This window comes from Colobus angolensis, unplaced genomic scaffold, assembly GCF_000951035.1.
Source record: "Colobus angolensis palliatus isolate OR3802 unplaced genomic scaffold, Cang.pa_1.0 Scaffold13, whole genome shotgun sequence".
NCBI classification, from domain to species: domain Eukaryota; kingdom Metazoa; phylum Chordata; class Mammalia; order Primates; family Cercopithecidae; genus Colobus; species Colobus angolensis.
Window position 1 is genome coordinate 5,994,329 of NW_012114252.1, and position 7,319 is coordinate 6,001,647.

General features: G+C 40.1%; 1 protein-coding gene and 1 long non-coding RNA gene across 3 annotated transcripts in view; one reads left to right on the forward strand and one right to left on the reverse strand.

Moving 5' to 3' along the window:
* Positions 1 to 2,355, reverse strand: part of LOC105505841 — a 52,824-nt gene extending 50,469 nt beyond the window's left edge. The window contains exon 1 of the long non-coding RNA XR_001000820.1: positions 2,147 to 2,355. This is a non-coding gene — a long non-coding RNA (uncharacterized LOC105505841). The remainder of the gene's footprint in view (positions 1 to 2,146) is intronic.
* CLDN10 (claudin 10) overlaps positions 1 to 7,319 on the forward strand; it is a 131,635-nt gene that overhangs the window by 82,750 nt on the left and 41,566 nt on the right. The window lies entirely within an intron of this gene.

A 7,319-nucleotide genomic window follows, 5' to 3' on the forward strand; every position in this document is an offset into this window, starting at 1 on the left:
ACACATGCATTTGATTTTCCACAAAGGCACCAAAACAATCCAACAGAAATTTAAACAAATGGTGCTAAAGTAGCCAGAGAGCCATATGGAAAAATGAATCTAACCCCTGATTCATACCAAACAAACAATAGTTAGAGATGGATCACAGGTCACATAAAAAACAGCTAAAATCAAAGGGTTTTAAATGAAAATACAGGAGAATATCATCATGACTTGGGGATAGGCAAAGGTTTCATAAGATAGGTCATAAAAGGCCAGGTGCGGTGGCTCACGCCTGTAATCCCAGCACTTTGGGAGGCCAAGACGGGCGGATCACAAGGTCAGGAGATCAAGACCAGCCTGGCCAACACAGTGAAACCCCGTCTCTATTAAAAATACAAAAAATTAGCTGGGCGTGGTGGTGGGTGCCTGTAGTCCCAGCTACTTGGGAGGCTGAGGCAGGAGAATTGCTTGAACCCAGGAGGCAGGAGGCAGAGCTTGCAGTGAGCCGAGATCGCGCCACTGCACTCCAGCCTGGGGAACAAAGCGAGACTCCATCTTAAAAAAAAAAAAAAGATAGGTCATAAAAAAGCAACCATAAGAGAAAAATTTTTTTATATATTTGACTTCATCAACATTTAAAACTTCTGCTCATCGAAAGATGCCTTTGAGAAAATAGGCAAGCCACACACTGAGAGAACGCATTCACTAAGAATATATCTGACGAAGGCCTGGTATAGAAAGAGCTCCTACAATAACAAAGAAACAACTCAATAGAAAAGGAGCAAAAAATTTGGACAGGCACTTCACAAAAGAAGGTATTTGAATGGGCAATAAGCACACGAAAAAGTGCTCAACATCATGAAGTTATCAGGGAAATGAAAATTAAAATCACAATAAGATATCATTGAATACCTACAAGAATGGCTAAAATAAGAGACTGATAACATCAAACCTTGGCAAGAATGTACAGTACCTGAAAGTTTCACACATGGTTAATGGGAATGTAAAATAGTACACTTTGAAAAATGGTCAGGTTATTTCTTATAAAACTAAACATACACTTACCCTCCCACCCAGTAATTCTGATCCTAGATATTTACCCATGATAACATGTTCACAAAAAAACTTGTACAAGAATGTTCATAGCAGCTTTATTTGCCCAAAACCCAAAACTGGGAATAGCTCACATGTTAATCTGCAGAAAAATGGATAAACAAACTGTGATATCTTCAGATACTGGAACTCAACTCAGAAAAAAAAAAAAAAAAAAAAGAAGGCATGAACTACTTATATATGCATCAACATAGATGAGTCTTAAAATATACTGAATGAAAGAAGCCTTATACAAAAGAGTACACGCTATTTGATTCTATCTAGATAAAGTTCTAGAATAGATAAAACTAGTCTACTGTGTAAAACATAAGAACAATGAGGGGAGTGGGTTCGACTGGGAAGGAGTATGAGAGAACTTTCTAGAAAGATAATAAGTGTTTGTTTCATTTACACAGATGTATGCATTTGTCAAAAGTCAGTGAATATACACTTAAGATTTATACATTTCATTTTATGTAATTTTTACATCACAAGAAAAATTAAATATCTAGCTAGTGATATGCTTGCTGAAGGATTTAGGAGAAATTGTACTGAAGCCTGCAATTTATTTTAAAATATTCGAAAAAAAAAGCAAAAAACGATGGATAGAGGGAGGGAGGAGGGAAGAAGAGAGACAGAGAGAGCGAGAGAGCAAAGCAAATAAAATGTTTATGGTAGAATGTAGGTGCTGGGTATGATATACGGGGTGTTTACTGTAAAATTCAACATTGCTATATATTTATAAAGTTTTACGAGAAAATGTTGGGGAAAAAGAAAGTAGATTTTTAGAAGAAAGAACCAGTTTTCAATAATCTTTAGATATAACACTCCCATAATACATTTGACAGAATTATTTTCCAATGGGACTATTTGATAATAAATTACCAATTTGTTCAATCCATTAAAAAAATAAATCACGCTGGTATCTTGAGTCTCTTCTAGTAAATCTATGGGTATAAGAAGGTGGAGGGGAAAACCTGTAGGTCAAATAAATTAGGAAGTATTCATTGAACTTCTACTATCTGCCTACCCTGTGAGATACAGAGACATCCAAGACTTAGTTAGATCTTACCTGCAGGGGCCACACTCTCACTCGGCAGCCATGAAGAATGAAGCAAAGGTCAGGCCTGCGGGCAATGCAGGGTAAGGATGAGGACCCACATGTTCAGCAGCACCTTCGAGGCCCCAACCCTGCTTCTCCCCTCCACTCTGATCTTCTCTCTTGCTCCCACCACAGGTCCTTCTACCCAGACTTCTGGCTCTGTCTGCCAGACTCTCCTCCCTGGCACCAGGCTTGAGTATTCTGCCTCATTCACTAAGCCTCGGCCCCCACCCATTTCCTCAGGGACCTGCTCCCTGACCCAGAGCAGAGATCACGTTCTTTGTTATACCGTTTCAGAGTACAGTAGTCCTTTATTAGACAGCATTTGATTCAGTTTATAATTACATGGTCACCGAGGGATCGTTTGGGTAATGTGTGTCTGCCCTACTAGATTTTCAGCTCCATGAGAAAAAAAACTGTATTTCTTTTTTAATTCTCATTACATCCTCAGCAATTTAGCAGCATCTGCTATGTAGAAGGTTGTATATGAAAACACACAGAAAGCATTGGGTGTTTTTTTTTCCTTTAAATAGGAAAGAAAACAAAGGAGAAAACATGATTATAACCATATGAAGCTACTGCCAGGACAGTATGTTAATAAAATAAATTTAAGAAAAGATTTGTTAAAATCAAAAGAGGAAAAATATTTGTAGAATTATAAAATCTTACGTGGGAAGGGATATTGTGGGTCATCTGGTCTACCTAAGCTTAACTGTACTGTCAAATTTATGAATATCTTTAGTAGATATCTTTAATTATTTTACATTTTTAAAAATAACTTTTTATATCAAACTGTTAAAAATTTGAAAAACCAAATCAATTCTTCATCTTCAGAAACTGATGATTATATAAAGCATTTAGTATAATGTATGATTCACAGTGATAGTTATAATAACTACTATTAGTAGGAGTATTACCAGGAAACCTCTAAGTTGTAGTGCATTATTTTGATAGGAACTTGGGTTTTGGATCATTTAAAAAAAAGGGGGGGGCATTAAATTATAACTCTGCCTCTAGATGGCAATACGTCTTTGAGCAATTTGCCTAATATCTCCAAACCTCAGGGTTTTTTTTTTCTCCTGGCATTCAATAAACGGTAGCCAATCATGGTTATAATGTAACAACAGCAGTGAGGATGAATAAGAATCTGTGTTTATTCTCAAAGCGCTCACAGCCCAGCAGGGACGTGGATAGAAATTCCGATTCTGCGCAGTAAATGCAGCAATGGAAGCATGCCACCAAGAATGAGAGAGTGACTCTCAGGCCTGGTCTACTGGGGGAGGAAAGAGTTTTGTTTAAAAAGTAATTAAAAGGAATTCTCCAGGCTAATTAAGCAAAAAAGACATCCTGGGTGGAAGAACACTGCCATGCGTGCTTGCTATGATCCAGCGGAGTATTCCAAGGTGGGGCATGGCAGGAGATGGGCTGAAGATCCTGGGATACCTTTTGTGTCATGATAAAATATGCGGATTTCATGCTGCAGGTAGTGAGGAGCCCGTGAAGGGTTTTAAAGTGGTAGAGAAACAATCAGGCTTATCTTTTAGAAAAATCAGCTGGGGAGTCCTATTAGAAGGAGTGAGCCCTGGGGCAGGAAGACCAGTCAGGCTAGTGGATGGAAGAGGTGAAGAGGGTCTGAACTGGCAAGAGTAGTGTGGGCCTAGAGAGGTGAGAATGACTCATGGCAGTTCAGAAAGAGTGTCAACAAGATTGAGTGATGAGGAGTACAGAGGGAAGAGAGCCATCCAAGATGACTCAGGAAGACTCATAACTTGCTTGGCAGACTGAGTGGGTAGACAAACAAATATGGTTCATGGTTCAGTGGAGAAAATACAGAAGGGAGCTGTGGGGGAGGTGGGGGTGACAGGTTTAGTTGTAGACATAATTGAGGTCTCTATACCTGTGAGCCACCCGGAGAAAGGAGAAGATGTCCCATAGGCAGGTCCTGGAAATCAGAAGAACTGATTCTGTGTCAGAGGATCCCATTATGGAGCCACCAGTTGGTTCAGGGAAAGAGCGTGATGTGAAAAGGGATTAGCGCCAAGTAGAGAATGCTGGGGATACCAGCCCATGAGGAGACATGGAGACGAACTGTGGAACAGGCAGAGAAATCTAGGCAAGAATGGGGCTATAGAAGTCAAAAGAAGAAAATATTGCACAAAGAAGGAACTGAGCAACTATGTAAAAGGTACAGAGAAAACAAGATAAAGAATGGGGTCTGTTCACTAAACCAGATAGCACAAAACCACTTGTCTCTTTTGCCTGTGATGTTTCAGTGGAAAGGGAAAGATAGCAAAGATGGCAGTGGATGGAGAAGTAGATGGATGGTGGACAGAGACTGTGATACTGTAATAGACAAGTCTATTGAGACAGTCAGTTAAAAAAGAAAAATGAAGAATATGTTTAAAATGTCCCCCATGATATCTTTAAATACATTTGTGCATTTTCCTAATTTGGAAAAAACAAAACAAAACAGTCCTTAATATCTGCTTCATCCAAGCAGAGAGACCACCTGAGGTCAGGAGTTCAAGACCAACGTAGCCACATGGTGAAACTCTGTCTCTACTAAAAATACAAAAATTAGCTGGGCATGGTGACCCACACCTGTAGTCCCAGCTACTCGGGAGGCTGAGGCAGGAGAATCGCTTGAACCCAGGAGGTGGAGGTTGCAGTAAGCCGAGATCACGCCACTGCACTCCAGCCCGGGCGACAGAGCAAGACTCTGTCTCAAAAAAAAAAAAAGAAAAATCACCCAAGGGACAATTTATCCTTACCCATACAAAACTTACAGCCTCAAGAGGAAGATGAGCTTGGACCACTGTTTTCTAGAGAAAATTGGCCCTAAAAATCATTACTTTGTAATGATTGGCACAGTTTCCCAACATATCTTGATTGAAAGAAAGTGATAGATTCCTAATTCGAGGCCCTTCATAGTGCCATCTTTGTGTCACAGTTGCAAAATCTTCACCTTCTAGTTATGTTAATGCTGGCTTTGCAATGTCCTCACACCTGTTCTTTCTCGTCCTTTCCCACGGTCCTTACAATAAAACTGTTTATTTTTAAACAACTACATGCCTTTTTTAAAAAAGTTCACATTGAAATGTGTTAACAATCGTTATCCGAAAGAGGGCGCAAATTTCTCATGAAATATAGTGCAGTATTTTACAACATGTCTTTGCTGCTAGTGGTATTTAAATTTCACAGCTGCGGTAATTTAGTGCAGAAAGACTATTCCTGCAGCATGTGCATGTGAATTCTGTTCTGTTGTGTGTGTGCTAATTAAGAGCCTTTTGCTTCTTCAGAGGAGTTTCAGAGAAGAGCTAAGCCTTGCTGAAGTTAAGAAGTAAGTTGAAGCTAACATTTTTCTATTCTGGGTAGCTAAATCAAATTAAGATAGAATATTTTAAAATTAAACATTAAGTGGGTGGGGAAAAAAACCTCTCTGTTTACAATCTTCTAATTTTAGGATGTATTTCCATTCTACCACAGATTAAAGAATGCCTAATGAAGTTAATATAATTCAGACTTTGTGGTGAGGTTGGTTAATAGCTAATCAGTTTCGGCAGGGGGGGTTGTTGGTTTTTTGTTTTGTTGCCAGAGCTGGAAACATTCATAATTCAATGAATGCCCAGTATGCACGGCTCTTCTTGCATACAGGAGGCAGTATGAATTGCGAACAGAGGGAATCAAGTGGATTCTGCTCTCAGCTATTCCTTTAGCTCGAGTCCCACCATAGTTTGTGTACATTTTCTGATGGGGACGATAAGCCAAAGAGGTGCTGAAGTAGAATTGGGTGTCATAAATATGAACTGTGCAAATGGAAGGAAGTGCAAAGAGGAAACCATTTTTGAATGGTAGTAAGGTACCACAAGTCTCTGTTACTGAACAGAAATTCATTTAACCAAATTCTGCACTTGAAATATATAGATTAGGGCATAACTTCACTCCACAGAATGGCATTTCCAAATCTGAAGTCCTGTGCTTATTCTTGCTTCTGTAACTGGCTTGGATTCCAAATTCCAGGGTTTTCATCACACCTACCTGCCTGGTAATTTGCTGGGGTGCAGTAGCCATGAACTACCCATGAATAACAAACACTCACCTGGGTAATTCGGATTGGCTTCCAGACCCTAAAAGTGAAACCAATTATAAGTAGAGAATCCCTGAAACTTTATCTGCCAATTGATTAGCACTGGTGGCTATCAACTAGAACCCAAAACTACATTCTCCAGTGGCAACATACAAACAGCACTAAATGAGGGCAAATGCAGAGCTAAATTCATAGTCCCTTTTTATGTACCAGTCTAAAACGACATTGCCAAGAAGATCTGCAGAAATTTTTGATAGAGAACCAACATGACAACAAGAGCCAAGCATTATTTCCAGCTTTCATTTGATTACAAATCTGCGACCCATTGACATTTTTTTGTTTTTGAGACGAAGTCTCTCTATTGCCCAGGCTGGAGTACAGTAGCAGAATCTTATCTCACTGCAACGTCTGCCTCCTGGGTTCAGGCGATTCTCCTGCCTCAGCCTCCAGAGTAGCTGGCACTACAGGTGCCCACCACCACGCCCAGCTAGTTTTTTTTGTATTTTTAGTTTCACTGTATTGGCCAGGCTGGTCTCGAACTCCTGACCTCATGATCCACCCACCTTAGCCTCCCAAAGTGCTGGGATTACAGGTGTGAGCCACTGCACACAGCCAACAAACTGTTTCTATGAATTACCAACGAGCATTCATACCTCCTCTCCATATATGATGATAGAGTGATATCAATTGATTCATCATACTAGTTTCCACTTGTCAGTGGCCAAACCTGCCTTCATCATGCACCCCATGCGGCTGCAAGGTCAATGTGTGTGTTCGCTCTGAAATCCTCACACTGCATCTTGGCCAGCTTCCTCCTTTCCTGACCATAAGATCTGATCTCTTCTTCTATAGGGTAGAGTCCGGATCACATTTTGTTTTCTGGATTTCTGAGGCCATGACTCCTCCTCTTCCTCTGCCTGCTTCTATAGCCAACACCATTGTTCTGCTGTACCACCTTATGGCAACAACCCTAACACCTTAGATTCCATTCCTGTAGACTCCACAGAGAAGGCGAATTTAAGTACCCAAGTTGTTTGATAATGCTGAACTTCGTAA